The sequence below is a fragment of the Rhinopithecus bieti genome, unplaced genomic scaffold (assembly GCF_001698545.2).
Source record: "Rhinopithecus bieti isolate Rb0 unplaced genomic scaffold, ASM169854v2 scaffold_7414, whole genome shotgun sequence".
NCBI classification, from domain to species: Eukaryota; Metazoa; Chordata; class Mammalia; order Primates; family Cercopithecidae; genus Rhinopithecus; species Rhinopithecus bieti.
Genome location: NW_016806087.1, coordinates 1,661,172 through 1,683,395, shown reverse-complemented (window position 1 = coordinate 1,683,395; position 22,224 = coordinate 1,661,172).

Genomic DNA, 22,224 nt, shown 5'->3' with positions numbered 1-22,224 from the left:
AGACCTCTTTTCCAATAGAAGAGATGACAATATGATATAATGTTGTTTTCTGCACTCAAAGTGTAAGTCTTTGAAAAGACAAAATGTTTAATAGAGTGTAATTTCCTCTCAGACTTGTTGAATATCGATCATTGGAGTGGAATCTCTCATTTTACCTTCTAGTAGAAGATTTGAATTAGCTCATAAACTAGCTCATTCTCATTTTGGTAGGTGAGATTACTCCTCATCATATGTTAACTGCCTCCTCCTCTGTGTGGCTGAAGTGTACTTCTCCAGTTCATGGGCAAAGAATCTGGCTATATGACTGGCTGTGGCCAGTCAAGTTGTGGGCAACAGTGACAGCAGGCTAGTTCTGAGCTTGGATTTTGGAAGAATTTGTAATGGAAGAACATGCCCCAGGTGTTCATTACTCCTTCCAGTTGTTTTCTAGAATGACTGCATGCAAAGCAGACCTGAACCCAAACATAATATCATCTAGCATATCCAAGCTCACATAAAATCTGTTGAATTGCAGCCAAATAGCAGGCATGTGAGTGTAAAATAAATGTCTGGTATTGTAAGCCACTGAGATATTAGGGTTCTTGTTATACATTATTTTTAAACCCTGACTAATATATATGTTTAGAAATATTAAAGACAATTTTATTCCTTTAAGTTTTCAACTTTTCTTGAAACCATAAGAATTACATTTGCCCCAGAAAAGAGCTATCAGTTTATTCTAACACATTTGTTATATTCCAAATATGTAAGGACTTATTAATGTTTTCTAAAGTAAATATTTTGCCAGATCATTATTTTACTGATGAAATTTCATAATCCTGTGTATGATATACAAGTGAAGTTTCTTTATATCTATCCTACTCCATCTGGATAAGTGTGGAGTATACTAATGTCTTCTTAAAGTACAAAACACAGTGAGCATGCTGATAGACAGTGCCTATGAAACTCCCTTTTAGAATACAAATGTTTTGGGGTCAAATTACATTTTGTTTAAAAAAATCTATTCTCTAGCGAATAGAATTTGAGATATTATAGGGAAACAACTTTTCTTGTAATGCTATATTTTATAACCAAAAACACACACATAAAACCCAAAAAGCAGTCAACCACTTGTCACTAGAGCAAAGAAGTTGTAAATTACGTAGACTATCTCCGACATCTGGCTCTAGGCAAATTTTCTTATTACTCAATCCATATTTTGCTCCTCATTTATTTCAGTTTATAGCAATTTCTATAGCTTTTTCAACCACACTCTAGATTGCTTTCCAGTTTTTTATTGTTTCACACATATTTCTTTGCGTAGAGAAATCTTGTTCAGAAGCTCAGGTATTGCTTTCTTTCCTTTATTATAAAGACTAAGTTCTTCCTGAAGGATGTATGATAATGCTGCACTTAGACTGGAAGTAAGGAGTACAGGCTCCACTCCAGGTCCTATTCTGTTTTATAAGTTTGGTTCTAATATATATTCTAATTAATGCTTCATTTTGAATCAAGCTAATTCACGGACTACATACTGTCTGCAATCCTCAATGAACACGTACTGCTTATGTTTATTTTTTTCAGGTTGTAAGACACTATTCAGTTATTCCAGAAATACATATATCTAGTGTGCAAAATGAAATCCACGTGCTGAACACTAGTTAAATTTGAACAGAATTGCTAAGTTAAGTAAACAGAAAATAATTTGACATGGGTCATACACATATTCACTTGCTCCAAAAGGGTAAATGGCTCATAAAACGTTTTGGAAACCCGTCTTCAATCTATTTAATGAGTTAAGCATTCTTGAGTAATAATAGTTGTTACTTATTTCATATTTTAAATCTCCCATGGTACTTGATTAAATAGCCCTAGGAAAAAGCTATAAATGCATCTAAATCATAATAATTTAATAAATTATAAAGAGGGTATTTCATATCAGGAGAGAACTGCTGATCTAATAAGTTAGTGATTGCGTTTGGAAGAAAAAACTCATATCTACCTTATAATATTATCTCATATGCATATTTTCAATTGCATTAAAGATTTATTTAAAAATAAAACTATAAGTGTACTAAAATAAATATAGATTAATGTGTAAATAATATTTGGCTGAAATGACATTTTTAAGCATTAAAACAAAGATCAAAATTACAAGAAAGAAGATGTTTGATGTAACTACATTAGAAATATTTTAAAACAAGTATATCAAATGCCACCAAAACATTAATAAGCAAATACACAAGTAGACATATATTTGTAAAATGCATCACAAATCAGTTATGTTTTTGTAAAGAAACTAACCAAGGTGGTGACACCTATAGGTGGGGTAAATGAGGAAATTTTAATAAAATAATTTGTTATAAATATGTGGGCAGAGTTAAAAAGAACAGTGAATTGAGAAACAGTTGGTTTCTAGGTCTACCTGCACTAGACCTATAGATGCAAGGGGAGCTAGTAGTTATCAGACGCTGGTGAGACCAGTAGCTGTAGGAAAAAGTTGTCTAACAGGAGCTGTGGCCAATGATAGTGACAACTGGCAGCCTAGCAGGGATAAAGCCAAAAGTATATATTTCCAGACTTATCTCTCCTCTGATTGCTGTGGTTCCGTCTTTCCTCTGCTTTCTCTCTGCCAACCAGAAATTAGAGGAGAAGGTAACCTGGTTTGTGTAGCCCATGAAGATTGACATCTGAAGCCACAAAGCAGGCTGGCATGTGGATTTGTAGGGACAAATGGGGACTATTCCAGCATAGTCCACATATTAAAACTTTCTACATCCACTTTAATCCTCCAGCCAGATGAAAAGTTTTGTTTAAACTCAGGAGACATACAAGTTCCATCAGTTACTGTATAATGACAATATGATGTCAATTTCTCATCATACAATCACATAAATCCTAAATCATTAGCCCTTATCAGTGCTGTTACTAACATGGAATGGAGGAAGAAAAAATAATTAACATAAAGCATAGCTAATACAGGTCCACTTCTGTGGATAGTCATTAGGCCTGAGTTGATAATTTCATTTTCTTCTTCCACAACCCATTCCAGTTTCCCTCCACTCCCTTTTTGGGTCTTGGCTGAATGAGGATCATTATTTGATGGGGTGTGATCCAAATGTTTATTTCTACATAATCTTGGTACTTGGTAGTACTTTGGATAAAGTCCTTTGGATAAGAACTATTCCACAAATTCCTTCAGTTTCAGATAAACACTTGTTTGCTTCAATTGGGTTCGGGTAATCTAATCACCCTGTTCAATAGAGGCCCTATCATTTTCCTCAGCACCATCAGGAAACTGTAATGGATGAGCAACAGCCTCAGGTTCCAACTTAACCAAAATCAGATTGTAATCCCCCAGTGGAATATTCTTTCTTGGGCATTAGAACCCAAATCTACTGCGTAAATGGCTGCAATGATGGAAAATAGATATTCCTCAAGTGGATTATTAAGTAAAGTGATGAGAGAGGTCATTCCCATATCACCCTTTGTTTGTGAACACATGCATTCAAATGCTGGGGGAGATGACACTAAGTACCAGGTGCTACCTTAAAGAATATACTGTAAGACAGCAGCTTATAAATTGCATACATTTAAATTACAGCTTATAAGCTATATAAGCTTATAAGGACAGCACCCCAGTCTCACAATGTGTTCTGACCCCACTGGTACCTTAACAAGTCTTCAATAGGCCATTCTACTAGTCTATAAGCTGTCTGAATCTGGGTGATGGAATATACACTACCACTTGGGAATTCTGTGAGAGTCTATTGCCATATTTTCTTCATTACGACGTGATTTTTAAAAATCAGAAACAATGCCATGTGTCATCTTATGGTGATGAGTAAGTCATTCTGAAAGCCCATAGTATGATAGACCAGGAAAGGAAATCCATATCTGAAATACGCATCTCTTCCTTAGGGGGGAAATTGCTGTCTCCCCCAAAGTGAAAAGTAATCAGCTTGCCTTTTGGCGGTCATCTGGTCTCACCAGGGAACGATGGCCTGTTAGGTGCACAGCATTGACCTCTGCTATTGGCAGAATGGGCAGTCAGCAGTAGATCAGCCTTGGGAGAGGAAGTTCATGGTGTTCAGTCTGCTGTACACACTTTGAAACAGGAGAGTTGTTGAGAAAAGTGACTGCCTGACATTCAGAGAAAGAGTCATCAATTCCATCCCATTTTTGAGACTCTTCCACAGCGGATTGGGATCACTACTTGTTGGGATAATACAGACATTTATTTTTACATTATCTGAGTAGGCATATATTGGACACAGATATCTTCACACTCTGTGTTCATTCTGATAGTTTATCCATTTTCCTCTTTCTTTAATCTCCTAGTTCTAAATCTATGAACATTGATTCTTCCCTTCTGAGCTACCCATTGTTAGGCACTGTCCATGAGTCAGTGTGTATCTGTGTTTCAGGATTTCTTCCCTTCTATATCACATGCACTAACAGATGTGTCAAATGATAGTCTGACCACTGAGAGGATGGATTGCATCTGTGAGTAGCTGTAATTATGTAAGTCCACTGACACCGTTGCACCAACAGACCCATCTAGTCACCAGGCCCATGTATATTCCTCATCTGTTAACCTACCATAGGGAACTCCCCATGAGGCTATACATATTGGTGGAGGAAGAGGCAGTAAAGGAGTAGGAATATGTGTCATGGGAGTCTGAGTCACCTTCTCATGCAGCTTTCTAGTGCTTTCCAGACTTGCTCAGTGTCATTTGTCATTTTTATTACACAATATAATAATGCTGCTGTGCATATCTAATTTTAGAATTTGATGAACCATGCAATATTCAGGTCATTGTAGACAATGTGGGACACATAATTGCTATTTCATGGGCAGCACTATGTCTCTACCAGGGCCCAATAACTTTGCAAGTAGAGGACATTTTTTAAGCATAAGAGGGCATGACCTTGCTCCAAAACTTGTGATGTGATTCTCCTCTTGCAGTTTTCCAAAGACTTTATGTAACATCTCAGGCTGCCCAGACGCTTTGAATACCATGTGGTCATTTAGTCATAAGGCATGAAGAGCAAAATACCTCACATCTGAGCCTGGGAACTGCTGCAGGGTCTTTTATATTCTAGATTGTATTCAAAATGGGCAGTCTGGTAAATGGGTCAGAGTATCACACACTAATGCAGCAAGTGCTGTCTTTAAAATCCAAAAGGTCAGACATGTACTATATCTCTTGTTAGTTGTGAGTTGTGCAAAGTGGAACAACTCTTCTTTTGCTTAGAATAGGCATCTTGATGGGCCACAAGCCACCAAACTTATAGAAATTTCACTGACACAGTGGTGGCTCAGCATAATGTCATCAGCCTAATGAACTTGTATGGTTCTGTGGTAAATCATGATCATCAGCGATCCCTTCATCCTGTATTATTAATATGTCAGAGAGCAGGTGGTAAAACAGTGAGGATGCTGTCACTGCCACATCAAAATTATTTAAAGTTATCATTGTTGATAAGAATTAAAATGAAAGCATTTTCTTTTTTCAGGATAGGATCAGTAAGCTTTTTCTGTAAAGGGTTAGATATAAATAGCTTAGACTTTAGGCTACATAGTCTTCTTGTTTGCTTTTAATAGGACAAGAAAAATGTAAAAAGCACTCAGTTCTTGAAGCATCCTAAAACACTCCACAGGCTGTAGGTTGCCAACTCCTGTTCCAGGTGAGTAGTTGCAATTGACATCACCATGTAAGTGTGCAATATTCCACAGTCATTTTCCAAGCCACTTCTAGCCAACAGGGAAGTTACACGGCGATGTGCTGATGTATTACTTCTGCTTTTCTTCTGAATTATTCAAGTTTTTCAAGATACCACTAGTCTCAGAAAAGTCTAATAAGTAAATCCTTAATATTTCAATTTTTTTTCATTAAGGATTTCAATTTATTTTTTACCTATCTCACTATTTTCCCAAATAGTTAAAGAAGCTTGAACTTTTTATTCTATAAAGATAGTCATTATTCTGGGTATATTTTATCATATTTAGCTTTGGCATAGAGGTTAAGTGTCTGTTAATAATACTACTTTAAGAATGATATTACTAAAATACTGACATTAAAATAATTAAATTATTAGGTATTTTTCTATGTACTTACTGGGGGTTGGATTATTGATTTTATGATTATTAGTTTATTCTGTGAAGGAGTTAAAGCAGGTATTTTGCATTATAAAATTAAGAAAAGGTGCTGGGCGTGGTGGCTCATGCCTGTAATCCCAACACTTTGGGAGGCCAAGGCGGGGGGATCACCTGAGGTCAGGAGTTGAAGATCAGCCTGGTCAACATGGCGATACCCTGTCTCTTCTAAAAATACAAAAATTAGCTGGGCATGGTGGCGGGCGCCTGTAATTCCAGCTATTCGGGAGGCTGAGGCAGGACAATAGCTTGAACCTAGTGGGCAGAGGTTGTGGTGAGCCAAGATCAGGCCATTGCACTCCAGCCTGGGCAACAACAGCAAAACTTTGTCTCAAAACAAAATTAACAAAAGATACTTTGTAGTTTAACTTTTCACTGATTGTGTGAATAAATAGACATAGTTTGGTGTATGTAATAGTTTTCCACTCTCTTAAAACGCTTTTCAAACTCCTGATAGCGTAAAATACAGATTAGATATTATTTTCTTTAAACACTCACAGAAAGTTTTTTATTAATGCTCTGGGCCTGAACAGATGCTTTATAAAAACTCAACTACTTTACCAAAAATTTCATATTCCAACAAAATATTGACCATGGATATGACAGATAAGTAAAGTATACCTTGTATTATTGGCAGTTTATACGGTTGTTCTGTTCAACTAATATAAAGACTAAATGAACTCTTCTGAAGTAACACAAGTTGCAAAATATAAACTGTGTTATATTTTGCAAGATCAGTTCTTCTGGAAACATACACAATAAGCCTTGTCTAAGTCTGGACTATAATCAGTGGATTTGGGAATATCATCTTTTTATATAGATATATAGATAAATTTTCTCAGGTGCCATTTTGATATCAACTGTGACTAATGAAATCTTGCTTGTAATCTTCATTTGTCATTTTATTCCACTCTTGTACATTCATTTGATTTTTTTGAGCTTCAGTGGTTTATAAGGTAAAAACATGCTATTAGGGAAATTGCTCTGTTTATAAAATACTATAGAAGTCTGTGGCCTTGGTTGAATTGGAGTAAGATGTTGTTTTCTTCCTCTTTTAAGAATTATTATTAAATAGTTTTATTTGAGAATCCTTGACCCTTATTAAGCACCTTGAAAATTTTTATTTTCCCCAAGATAGGAAAAGCTCTAGAAAGGAGCTCAGCCATGTGATTTGCACTCTTGGTAATAATGTTGACAGTCCTTGATATGTGTCATCCAATGGAGCTCAGACTGTGTTGGAGACCTTATTGTTGCAGTACTGCAGCACCAATGAAGCCTACAGACAAATTGTTTTCTGCTAAGTTCCTCCATACCAGAATTAACATTATTACTGGTGCTGTATAAATTACAGCCTGAATGTAATTAAGAAAGCAATTTTTTTCTTCAGAGACCAGTAGAACCATAGCTTCATTACAAGTAAGAATTATATATTATGAAACAGTTTGAAAATAAAATGAAGTGTAATCATGCCAAAATAATAGGTCTGTAATAGAACTATAAAAATGACATTGTCCTGTATTTTAAACACTTTTCACTTAACAGTATATTGAAAACATCATTTAATTCATTGAAAATTTGTTCATTATTAATGGCTGCATAGTATTCTTGTGTTGGATAGTTAATAGGATTGCCTTGTTTTTTTTGAACTACAAAGACTGACCCTGAAATGAACTTTTTTATACTTTCTTATAGCCTGAAGTTTGCCTCTATCAGTTAATACTATGCTTTGACAAATTCCATGAAAGTAATTGTCTGCACAATTTGTTTGCATATTCATGTTTAATTTTGTTTTTAGTACACTTCTTGAAACTGCTCTCCAGCAAAGCTAGAATAAATTTAAAATCCCTATCTCAAGATGTCAGATTACTTTTGCTTCTTTCTCTAATCAACATCATTTCTTTAAGAGATTTTTTTAAATATTCACTGAATATACATGTTAGTCAAACACCAAAGGCTCATAGGTAGAAACATTTGGCTGAAGCTTAGTGTGAAACCAAATACCACTCACAGAATAAACTTTGACATAAAATGAGAATATTTTATCAAAATTTGTAACAAAAATAATGATAGGTTTTACAACCATATTAGTAAAAATTTAGTAGTCATTTTTTAAAAGGGTTACATTGCTATGAGGAACAATAATATCTCAGCATCTGTGCTATTAAATTGAATATACTGCATTTCTGCCATAAGATAATGATGAGTCTATTTCACTACAGTTAGCAGAATGTGGAATGCTTTTGCTGATGTCTCATTTTACCCTAGCAATTACTTATTTTTTCTCATATTATTTATATTACTTATTTTTTCTGAACTACATATTAGTTATTTTCAAATGCATAGACTGAAGTGTTTTTCATAAGACATGGAGAGTTTATTCTGAAAGACTGACAACCTAAATGAAATTCAATATCTCAATATAAAATTCTTGAATTAACTGGTTTAAGATTATAAATACTGATATACCAGAGATTCTGTAGAAAAATAATATGATACAATGTAATCTTTATTATTATGCCTTTTTTTTAACACTTAAATTTTTTTCTACATACTTTAAAAATTTATCGGTTCAAACATATGTGTAACGTTTTAAAATGTTACTTGATTAGCACATTCTCTAAACAGCTTTATAGTCTGCTAATTTATTTCTATGTAACTATTTAAAAGTTAATAAATGTTGCAGTGTATGAAATTAGCGCCTTTTCAGAATCATAATTATTGCTGAATTTCACCCAAGCAACGATAAGTATACGTTTATACTTCAAATTGCATATAGAATTTCAGCCACTAAAATGTAAGAACTTCATTATAAGTGATATCCAGAAGCTTATTTATATTTGAAAGTTAATATTAATAATAATTCTGAATGGCATTCCTTGATTGCACGACTGATATTCTTACGATGACTAGATGTGATGTCAAGTTATGATATTATACCTTTTTATGCACACATCTAGGCAGGACAGTTACAATGTTAAAGGAGGCATTTAGTGATTAAGCATTAAAAGATACAATCAAAGTGACATGGTAGATTGGGACAGAATATTATGGCTACAGTCAAACTTCAATAAACACCCAAGTCAAAATGAGACAGTTTTTAATCTATGTTTGTCATTTATCTTTTGCATTTTATGTATTTCTTGCTCATTTCTTCTAGGTCTCTGTCCGGTAGGGCTGCTCATTTTAAAATCACAGATATAATTACTATGAAAAGTTGTAATCACTGTGGAAAACATTTTCATCTTTTAGCCGATTATCTACAAAATAAGCAACAAGATTTACTCAAACACTTGTTATATACATTTTATTTTGCTGAATTAAAATGTATTTTATTGAAAAGACTTGCAAACATACCTTCAAATAAGCATAGATTTGTTCCAGTTTTTAAATGACTATGAAATGGTTTAATTTTTTTGCAACATGATAGTCTCTTTAAAGTCTATCTTGCCTGCTTAGGTGAAATAACAAAGCCCTAGTTGGCAGACAAAGTCAGAAAATTTTGAGACAGTGAAGTGTGTAGTTCTTCCCAAAAGTTCACAGAAATGGGGATAAAACAAGATCGTCTTAATGCATTTTAACTTAAACTAATTAGAGTCAATACCCAGATTATCTTTCTGCCATTCTCACATACACTTTGCAAGTCATCAATTCTCAAATTTTCTTTATACCAGAACAAAACTCTGCTTGGAGCTATCCTCCTACCACAGATGCCTTTATAAACCGATTTTCACATAGTCTTTAGCCGGAAACATGATTTTCATTAAAAAAGTATGTCTGTAATATAATTACCATTTTATAGAAGTCCTCAAAAACTAGAGATAACAAAAAAAAAAAAAAGAATAAGGAAAATTCACACACACAAACACATAAGCTTTCCTACTGAGTCTCTACTTCTATTTTCAAAAAGGGTTTTTCTGTTCTGATACACTAGCCAACTTTGGTCAAATTATTTTTCCATGAATTCATATATTTTAGTATCTATTTTTATATAATTCAATATTGGTCTTGAAAATTTTTGTATGAACATTTCAATATGGCTAAACTATATAATCATTACACTAAATAAAAGATTTAATTCAGCTGTGAATGACTGCCTATCTTCAAAGTGTAGGTCTCTTTATTTTTCATTGCTTTTGCACAGAAAGAGGAAAAGAAACACCCTNAAAAAAAAAAAAAAGAATAAGGAAAATTCACACACACAAACACATAAGCTTTCCTACTGAGTCTCTACTTCTATTTTCAAAAAGGGTTTTTCTGTTCTGATACACTAGCCAACTTTGGTCAAATTATTTTTCCATGAATTCATATATTTTAGTATCTATTTTTATATAATTCAATATTGGTCTTGAAAATTTTTGTATGAACATTTCAATATGGCTAAACTATATAATCATTACACTAAATAAAAGATTTAATTCAGCTGTGAATGACTGCCTATCTTCAAAGTGTAGGTCTCTTTATTTTTCATTGCTTTTGCACAGAAAGAGGAAAAGAAACACCCTGATATCTGTATCATCTATATCTATATGTAGTTATATATGTATATGTATATGCATGTGTGTGTGTGTGTGTATATAAATATTTATGATTGGTATTCTACCCACTTATTAATAATCTTTAGCCACTTTCAAAAAAACAAGAATTAGCTGTCTCCTTAGACTTCTTTCATTGACTATTTAACTGTTCAGTACATGAGAGTTCATGTACCTAAGAAAAACATCATTAGGAAAGAAAATAAACTGTACAGAGAAAGAAATACATTGAAGATGCTAAAATTTTTATACCTCTGTGTTTAGACCATTTACATTCTATCACGTTTTATTCATTGCGAGGAAATTTTTTTTATTAGTATACTTTAAGTTCTAGGGTACATGTGCATAACGTGCAGGTTTGTTACATATGTATACTTGTGCCATGTTGGTGTGCTGCACCCATCAACTCGTCAGCACCCATCAATTAATATCTGAGTTCACTTGCATTTTTCAATCCCCTTTGGTCAAGTGGCAGTCCGGTCATTGTGGCATTGCCTGCATGTATGCATATTAAAACCTGTAGATGTGTTCCAGCGGATTGGAAGAAAAACTTGAGGACAATTGAAGTAAAATTGCATGATAAATGTTCTTGATGACAGAAAAGAAACAATATTTTTGACAAAGCATAACATCTATTACTTGAATTGTAATGCAGTTCAGAAAAATTTAACATTTAAAGTGAAGATATTTTAGTAACAACTATTTTAATTTGTGATGTATGCAAATGAGTGATAAGATAAAAATCTAAGTGTTAAATCTAAAAGAACTCTTTAAATGTGTATAAAACAAAAGTGTGATGAAAGTTTTATAGCAAGGTTAAATTGACAGTATATTTTCTTCATGTATAAATAGTGTTTCATCTATTTATCTCAAATTACAACTCATTATAATTAATGAAATATTAGATTTAATGGAATATAGTATCAACAGCCCTTCTTTAGATGAGGGAACTGAAGATTAGCATGGTTGAGTAACTTGATCAAAACTACATGGTAATTTATGTGTTAGTTTTCTACTACTGCAAAAAAAAAAAAAATTAACATGAATTGAGTGACTTAAAACAACACAAATTTATTATCTTACATGTCGGTAAGCCAGAAGTCCAAAATAAGTTGCACTAGGCTAAAATCAAGGTATCCACATGGCTGTTTTCCTTTCTGGTAAGGGAGTTTTCCTTTCTCTCTTTAAGGGAGAATTCATTCCATGTTTTTCCCATCTTCTAGAGGCACTTACATTCTTTGGTTTCCTTCCATTGTCAAAACCTGCAAGGGCTGGTAGATTCTACTTCACATCATATCATTCTGACACTAACTCTTCAGACTCCCTCTGTTACTTATATGAATTCTTGTGATTACATTGACCTCACTAAAAAAATCCAGGTGAATCTCCATACCATAAAGTCAGCTAATTAGCAACCTTAATTCCATCTGCTACCTTACTTTCCCTTTGACATGTAACATAATCCATTTATAGATTCCAGGGATTCAGTCACACACATCTTTGAGGAGCCTTTATTCTGTCTACTACAACTGGTGGGAGAGAATTTAGTCTCAGTTTGTTTGACTGCAAAGCTGATGGTCTTCACTATGCTGTATTACTTATTAAAGAGCTCAGCATGTAAAGTTCTTCTTCCAGGCTGTGAATATTTTATCACACTGGAAGAAGTAGAGCATGACCAGTTATTTACACTAAGTTTGAGCAGGAGGAAAGGGTAAGGAACTTGACACTATACCAGTTAACTGGTGATGGACATTAAGGGGAACAGAACTGTAGGTCTTGAACACAGAACATTTATTTCTTCTGGATTAATGTCCAAAATGTCAGGTAAAAGCAGAATGAGATTCAGACATCTAATTAGAGGGGCGTGGTTATAGAGGAATTTTTCAGCCGCTAAATTGAGCACAGACTTTCAGAACAACCATTTGGGACATATATACTTAAAAGATAAATAGTTAAATAAGACTCCTAACATTTGTCTAATAACTGTGCTTCACCAACTTGCTGAATTATGGGACATGTCTAGTCCAGGGACTTAACAGAAGACTAGATTCAGTTATAAAAACAGTCAGGAGTACTAGGGAAATAGTATAATCAGAAATCAGAAACAGTATCAAAGGCAGAAAAGCAACTAGGAGCTGGCACAATTAGGAATGGGTGTTTATATTTAAGTTTGATGAAGGAATTAAGTCATCTGTTAAGACACACGTTACGGGCAGATGATCTGTAAGAATAATGATGCCCAGCCAAGTGAGGGGGCAAAGACTGCTGAAATACTTCATGACTCACATCAGGAATGGCCCTGGGAGTTGAATTGGGTCTGAGTGCAGGGGATCCTAAAAATAAAATTATCATTTCTAATGCAAGATATCAGTGTCTCTTACACAGTAGTCCTTCAATAACTACTTGTTAAAAATAAGTAGGAAAATATCTAGTTGTTACATGATTTAAAAATAATTTCTAGAATTGTAATACAAAATTTCTGAAACCATGGAACGTATTATTGGGGTTTTAAGAAATGTTATTTTTGAGGTTTTAAAATATACATCAAGGATCACTGGACAAAAACATCAAAGATGTTGAAATATACAAAACAGGACAAATTAAATTATCAATAAAGAGTACAGGCATTAAGACGAGTTAAGAAGAGTAATCCTGTAGTGACATCAGCAAGATGGTGGGATACAAAGTCTCAGCCCTTGTTCACCTATAGAAATGCTGATTTAACAATGATGTATAGACCAAAATCTTCTATGAGAATTACAGACTCTAGTTAAGAAGTTGCTGTACCCTAGGCAAGCACAAAGATAAGAAGAGCCACATTGAAATGGATAAAAAAGAACAATTTCACTTTAACCACAAGTCACAAAGTTATGGAAAGATACTGTGGTTCGATGTTAATTAGAATGTAATCCATGCAGAAGATTTTAAATTCTGAGCCGGGGCACTTGTACAGTTCTACCAAACTGACAATGAGACATGTCACTCTGTAGCTGTTTAAACCAAGATTACGTACTTTCCTTTTGCATTGATTATGGATACTAAAATGTAAAATTCAAATCAAGTTTGGAAAGTAAAGTACACAAAATATTTTAAAGATTATGAGGTTGAAATTAAATTATTTGAGACATAGTCTGCTTAAAATTACTATAAAATATGCATCATTTTTATTAGAGGATTTCTTTGTCAAACTTATCAACTTCATTCCCAAAGTTACTCCAGTGTTAAACCTGAGAAATTTTAACTTTAATAATTTAGTAGTTTGTATAACTTTAAGAATTATGTAACTTGAATCATTGTAGTTTCCATTTTACATACCAATTATAATCATTGAAACTGAGGCCGGGCGCGGTGGCTCAAGCCTGTAATCCCAGCACTTTGGGAGGCCGAGACGGGCGGATCACGAGGTCAGGAGATCGAGACCATCCTGGCTAACACGGTGAAACCCCGTCTCTACTAAAAAATACAAAAAACTAGCCGGGCGAGGTGGTGGCGCCTGTAGTCCCAGCTACTCGGGAGGCTGAGGCAGGGGAATGGCGGGAACCCGGGAGGCGGAGCTTGCAGTGAGCTGAGATCCGGCCACTGCACTCCAGCCTGGGTAACAGAGCAAGACTCCGTCTCAAAAATAAATAAATAAATAAATAAATATAATCATTGAAACTGGTTATCAGAGGAAGAAGGAGGAGGAGAAGAAGAAAAGCAAAATGGTTATAATTTTCTGGTCTAGTTTAAGCAACTTTGACCTTTGACAAATAGGGAATAGGGTGTTATCCCATACCCTATGTTACTCAAGTCAGTCACTAACATCTGTCTCTTCTTCCCTATCTATTCCCTGCATAGTGATTTTTGTGGGTCAGGCATGGTACAGGCAATTGGGCCTCTTCTATTGATGTTACCATGCTTTGTGACTCAGGATTGAATCATGAATGAGAGTATATTCTTAGAAATATTTTAATCCAATATTTTAGCGTATGCGCTTCTGAAGGTAAATTGAACGATTTGCTATGTTTGAAATAAGGTCTGTAGTTTAGTTAATAATATTGTACCAATGCTAATTTCCTATTCTTGATAATGTTACCATACTTACGTAAGATATTAACATTAGAAGCAGCAGCATGAGATATAGAAATAAATTCTTTGCACTATTGTTGAACATTTGTGTTTGTCTAAAATTAGTTTAAAATGTTTAAATAGATTTTAAAGCAGATTTATAGTAAAACTTTGGAAATCTGTGATGTTTCAAACTCTTCATTTTGCACATTAGAGGCTCAAAAATGTTAAAGGACTTACCAATATCTTTGGTTTTGGTTAAAGCCAAAATGAGATCTAAGAGTGTTGTTAAGTTGCCTGGGCACTTCTTTCCTCTGTTTCAACATATGAAAAGGAAACTTCATTCCTCAGAAAATGGTTACTGTTGATCATCCCATTTGAATCAGAACTTCCCCAGTTTCAATTTTCTCAGTGTTTATGCAATATGAAGATGAATGTCAAAATTATTTTCCTTATCTCCTATCATATTAACAACATATGTAACACTGAATAATATGATAGTGAAAAATATATTCTTCTCAAGTAGTCTTGTTTGTCTATATAAGAGAATTAATAAAGCTACTAGACTATAGCAATTTAAGAAAAAACATTAAACTTTATAAATAAGATATATTTAAATGTAATCACATTACAAAAGTATTCAACTTTTAAAATGTGAATATTAAGCTCCTTTAATGGGGAAACACATTCGATTCACAAAAAGTAAATTATACATGTTAGGAATGCATTTATTTCAAAAAATGAGGACAGGCTTTATATTTGCATTTTTCTTTGATTCTAAGATATCAGCTATAACTTAAAGAACGTTCACTTGTTTTTAAAACAAAGACAAAAACTATTTAACCTATAAAACTCACTGCATTCCTTATTTATTAATTATGTAGTTTAGTATTCAGTGAATAAATATTACCTTCAGGTCTGAGAATGATTTTCTGAAATTATTGAAAGCTTTTTTCTTTATATTTTCTTTCAAAGTATAAATTAACAAAAAAAAATATGAAAAAATGTTAAAGGTGAGAGGAAGAAAAAGTAATCAGCTCCAACATGGATCCTTGCTATTTATAAATACAAGTTTTTTGGTATCTGTTTACAAACATCAAGTCCTAAAAGGTGTGGTTAGCAACAGATCTAGTCTTGAGAGTGACTAAATGGTATGAATTGAGTTAGCTGGGAAGAGCTGTCTGTTCCCAAAGACTTCCACTGCAGCATTGCTCATTACCTGAAACTCTGGTGTTGGTATTTTGAAGATGGTGCACATGTTCGAGGAAGGAAGTAAAGGCTTTATGTGAGAATCTTGGGTTCTGGGTTGTACAATGCTTTCCCAGTAATTCTTTCTGTTGTCTTAAACAGAGAAATTTAGAGTTATTGGTCTCCATTTCGCTTCTGAAAAGGTTTCTTCACATTTTAAGATTTTACCCACATACTAGAGACCATACTGTTAAAGTTCGCAAAAACATTGTGCCTGGCCCTTGCATGCCTCGCTCTATCATGGTGTTACATTTCCAGCCCACCACCCGCCCCCATGGATATAATTCATATTCCTAATTTGAAAGTAGTTTAAAACATTTTTATAGATTCCTAAGTGTAGCTGCCAAAGAATGACATTTTGTGACAAGACCCCCTTGCCAAAAGAAACCCACATTTGTCAGAGATTGTAAATACAGCCTCCATTTTATGTGTTTTACAGTTTATTAAACATTTTACATGGAGCACTTAATCCCCTAAACAGCCCTAAGAAATAAATATTATCATGATTATGTTATGAAAGTTGAATTTGAAGATCAGAGAATGGTTGCCTAGGGTCACCTATTAGCGAGAGCTGGAACCCATCCCGCTACTCTGCTTTGTACACCACCATGCTGTCTTAAGGGCACACCAACTAGCAGAAGTTATTTGAAAGAAAGCTCTGGGACCACCTATGAGCTGATAGTTTGTGTTTTGTTTGTTTGTTTTTTGTTTGTTTGTTTTTTTCCCCCAATCTCTGATTAATAAAAGTGAGTGAAAGGAAAAGAGAGACATAAATATGACTTATTTTGTTTTAGCCTGTGCAAATTGTGCTTTGAATATTTTTATTATCTCCTCACTATATTCACATGGACTTAACAGTGGTAATATGGGAAATTCTTTTATAGGAATATGTCTCTTGACTTTGAGGTTTAGAAAGGGATGGCTGTGAATGAACACACTTAAAAGTGAACAGTGCATTATGTGAGACTTGAGACCCATCAAACCTAAAGTGCCTTACTTCTGAGCCTATTCATGAAAGGACTTGAGGTGGTTGAATGATATATATGATCTAAATTGAATCTGAAGAGAAACTGTTCAAAATTCTCATTGGCTGCATTTCTAAAGTTAGAAAAAAGTAAAAAAAAAAAAAATGTGATCAGACGAGAGCTTCACCCTGAAATCCTAGAAAATGGCAATTCTTAGGAAATTTAGGGACGGGAACAAGGGAGGAATATGGGCATGATGAAAACACAAAATCAAATTAAAAATTCTTAAAGCTTAGAAAATATTAATTTTAGGTGAGAAAATACGTCTTTACTCAGGAACTGAGCATTAAGAGGCTGATTAGTCAAATTTTAAAAACCCTTTGGTATTGAAATCGCTATCACATAGATATGGGTTAGATCTTTGCTGTGCGCTCTGAGCATCTTCTTAATCACTCTAAGCATCAGTTTCTTTATCTGCACAGTGGGAACGTGAATTTCTTTGATATAATATTTTGAAATTTAGCAGAAAAATAAGTAACGAACTAGTGCATTGCAGGGGTAATTTTTTTCTAAGGAACAAAACACAATTACCAAAGTTCTTACTAATAAAACTAGATTATCTGCATGGACTTGCAATAAGTATGACATTCTTGACAATAAAAATAGTTTGTTCAGGAAAAGCAGTAAAATATATAAAACACACCTCTATAACCTCTCATCTTAAAAGTATGTTCCCTTTTTACTTCCCTTTTTGACTTCCAGGTACTTAGCACAGAGTCTGGGAAATGACTGACTAGACCTTACCCTAGCATGATCCACCTATTAATCTACTGACCACAGGCAAGTTTCCTAAGCAGAGGACTGCAGGACCCTGACCAGTTCTAGGGCCAAAATCCATTCTGATTGGTTAGCATCAGTGCTGTACTGATTGTTCAATATAATTAATGACAACTCCAGAAACAAGCAGTCTCATTTATTGTTTATAAATATATAGGATGTTTCTACAAGCACAATCAAGACATTGATAGCGGTAGTTATTTCTGGGAATAGAAACTGGATGAATAAGAGAGTAAGGGCGATTTCTTTTCACCATGTATGACTTTAAATCAGAAATATGTATTATGAACGTATAAATGCCTCAGCAAAACAGCGACTTTTTTTTTCTTAAATTGAACAACTTTATTTAAAAATAATCTAAATGTAGACCTTAAATATAGACCTTAGGATGTATAAAATAATAGGTAGAAATAAGTACTTCTGATTTGACTTAGACAAGTTTTATGAAGGAAGCAGTGGCCTTCTATCTGCTCTATTTTTTTTTTTTTTTTGCATTAATGGCTTAGCCCAAAGTCTCCTATTCAATTTAGTGCAAATCATTATTTAAAAGCATTGTACAAAATCATACTTGTTTTCTTTTAAAATAATTTTAAATAGCTTTTAAAATAATTTTACTTTTAAATAAATCAGGTACTGGAAGGCAAATACCTTGATTATTCCATTTTATAAATATTTATACTGGACAACTACATAGATGCTAATTAACTTATTCAAAATTACACAGTAAGTAAAATTGATAGGATTCAAACTTTTAAATCTTTTTGACTGCAAAGCTATGCCATTCTGAAACAATGTGTGCTAGCAGATGTTGGGAGGGCAACTCCCTGAAATGGTAGTGAAAGACCAGCAGCTGAGGGTAAACTAGGCTGAGAGGTTGTGCACAGAAAGGACCAAAGATGAATGTCAGAGGACTTGAATTTCAGCTAATGGGTGGTATTCCAGTTATCGTTGGTAATCTGGTTAAAGAAAACGTGGTACATATACACAGTGAAGTACTGTGTAGCCATAAAAAAAGAATGTGATCATGTTTTTTGCAGCAACATGGATGGAGCTGGAGGCCATTATCCTAGGTGAGATAATATAGGAACAGAAAACAAAATACTACCTGTTCTCACTTATAAGTGGGAGCTAAACATTAAGTACATATGGACACAAAGAAGGGAATGACAGACACTAGGACCGGCTTGAGGTGGATGGTGGGAGGAGAGTAAGGATTAACAAACTACCTATGGGGTGCTATGTTTAGTACCTGTGTGACAAAACAATCTATACACCAAACCCCGTGACATGCAATTTACTTATATAACAAACCTGTACATGTACCCTAAATGTAAAATAAAGTAATAATATATAAATAACAATAAATAAACAAAATAAAAATTTTAAGAAGTTTGATCTTCAGAATGATTTTGTGTGTATGAAAATGGACTTTTGCCTAGTCATACTGTTGAATTATATAAATGTTGAAATTCTAACCTCCTATGTGAATATATTTAGAGATATGAACTTTAAAGAGGTAATTAAGGTTAAATGAGGTCATAAGAGTGGAGTTCTATTTCAGTGTGTTTCCCTATGAGAAGATGAAGAGACACTAGAAATGCATGTGAGCAGAGAAAGACCATATAAAGACTGAGTGCGAAGGTGGTTATCATTAAGTCAAAGAAAAAGACCTAAAGAGTAACTAACCCTGGCATTACCTTGATATTGGCCTTTTAGCTTTCGGAAATGGCAGAAAATAAATTTCTGTTTAGCTACTCAGTCAGTGGTATTTTGTTATGCTAGTCCTAGTAGACTTTATATACAGCTCAAACAAACAAAATAAAATGCCTTTCTCCACATTAAGAAACATCCAGGGTCTATTTGCCCCACTAAAATGACAAATAGAATTCAGGGCAGAGCCATAAGTGCAGCATCTTCCATTTCATTCCAGCTCAAATCTTTCACCAGATGTTTGGAGGGAGCAATGCTGAGACTAGTGGATTTGAAGATATTCTTATTGATCCATCACAAAGTGAAGTAATGAAAGAACCTCACTTGATGACGGAATATAAATTGGTTTAATACAGATGTACCTTTAACAAAAATAGAACTGCATCTGGTTTATGATTGTCTTTTTTTCTATAATGTGATGTACCCAACATTAAAAGTACTGACACATGAAGATTTTTTTTCTAAAAATAATGTAAATTTTACTGCTGTGAAAATAATGTCTTTAATTCACTATGTATACATATATATGGAGCTTCAATATGACAATTTTGTCTGATTTAAAATGATTACAAACACTTAGTAAATGACTTGACAACTGAAGGAAGACCGTCAGGCTTTCTTGTCTCAAAAACTTTACTTACATATTTTACACCATGTTATTTTGCTTGCATATATATGTTTGTTAACCACTTATTGTAGAAAAAAATAACCATACATACAAATTGAAAGAAGAGCATAGTAAATTCTTCACCATTACTCATCTTCAACAATTATCAATATCTGGCTCATCTAGTGTTATTAAGAATCCTATCAACTTCCCCTTCTCATATCATTTTGAAGCAAATCTAAGATGATGTGTTGTTATTTTATCTATAAGTATTTCAGTGTATTATTCTGATAGATTAAAGCTTATCTCTTATAAAGGTTATTATAATATCTTTATTATTCCAGAAACTTAACAATAAACCTTTAATATCAGAAAAGATCTGATCATTGTTCAAAACTTCTAGTTTTCTCACAAATGCCACAATTATTTTTAGTTTCTTGTTTTAAAATCAGAAACTGGCGGGAGGTTCCAAGATGGCCAAATAGGAACAGCTCCATTCTGCAGCTCCCAGCATGAGTGACACAGAAGATGGGCAATTTCTGCATTTCCAACTGAGGTACTGGGTTCATCTCACTGGGGCTTGTCAGACAGTGGGTGCAGCCCACGGAGCAGGGTGGGGCATCACTTCCCCCGGAAAGTGCAAGGGGGCAGGGAATTCCCTTTCCTAGCAAAGGGAAGCCATGACAGATGGTACCTGGAAAATCAGGACACTCCCACCCTAATACTGCGCTTTTCCAACGGCCTTAGCAAATGGCACACCAGGAGATTATATCCCACGCCTGACTTGGAGGGTCCCACACCCATGAAGCCTCGCTCACTGCTAGCACAGCAGTCTGAGATCGAACTGCAAGGCTGCAGCAAGGCTTGGGGAGGGGTGTCCACCATTGCTGAGGCTTTAGTAGGTAAACAAAGCAGCCAGGAAGCTTGAACTGGGTAGAACCCACTGCAGCTCAAGGAGGCCTGCCTGCCTCTGTAGAGTCCACCTCTGGGGGCAGGGCATAGCTGAACAAAAGGCAGCAGAAACTTCTGCAGACTTAAATGTCCCTGTCTGACAGCTTTGAAGAGAGTAGTGGTTCTCCCAGCATGGAGTTTGAGATCTGAGAATGGATAGACTGCCTCCTCAAGTGAGTTCCTGACCCCTGAGTAGCGTAACTGGGAGATACCTCTCAGCAGGGGCTGACTGACAACTCATACAGCCTGGTGTCCCTCTGAGACGAAGCTTCTAGGGGAAGGATCAGGCAGCAACATCTGCCATTCTGCAATATTTGCTCTTCTGCAGCCTCCACTGGTGATACCCAGGCAAAGTCTGGAGTGGACGTCCAGCAAACTCCAACAGACCTACAGCTGAGGGTCCTGACTGTTAGAAGGAAAACTAACAGAAAGGACATCAACACCAAAACCCCATCTGTATGTCACCATCATCAAAGACCAAAGGTAGATAAAACCACAAAGATGGGGAGAAACCAGAGCAGAAAAGCTGAAAATTCTAAAAATCAGAGTGCCTTTCCCCCTCCAAAGGAACGCAACTCCTTGCCAGTAATGGAACAAAGCTGGACAGAGAATGACTTTGACGAGCTGAGAGAAGAAGGCTTCAGATGATCAAACTTCTCTGAGCTAAAGGAGGAAGTTCAAACCCATCACAAAGAAGCTAAAAACCTTGAAAAAAGATTAGACAAATGGCTAAAACTAGAATAACCAGTGTAGAGAAGTCCTTAAATGACCCAATGGAGCTGAAAACCATGGCACGAGAACTACATGATGAATGCACAAGCTTCAGTAGCCGATTCAATCAACTGGAAGAAAGGGTATCAGTGATTGAAGATCAAATGAATGAAATGAAGCAAGAAGAGAAATTTAGAGAAAAAAGAGTGAAAAGAAATGAACAAAACCTCCAAGAAATATGGGACTATGTGAAAAGACCAAATCTACGTCTGATTAGTGTACCTGAAAGTGACGGCACGAATGGAACCAAGTTGGAAAACACTCTGCAGGATATTATCCAGGAGAACTTTCCCAATCTAGCAAGGCAGGTCAACATTCAAATTCAGGAAATACAGAGAATGCCACAAAGGTACTCCTCAAGAAGAACAACTCCAAGACACATAATTGTCAGATTCACCAAGTTGAAATAAAGGAAAA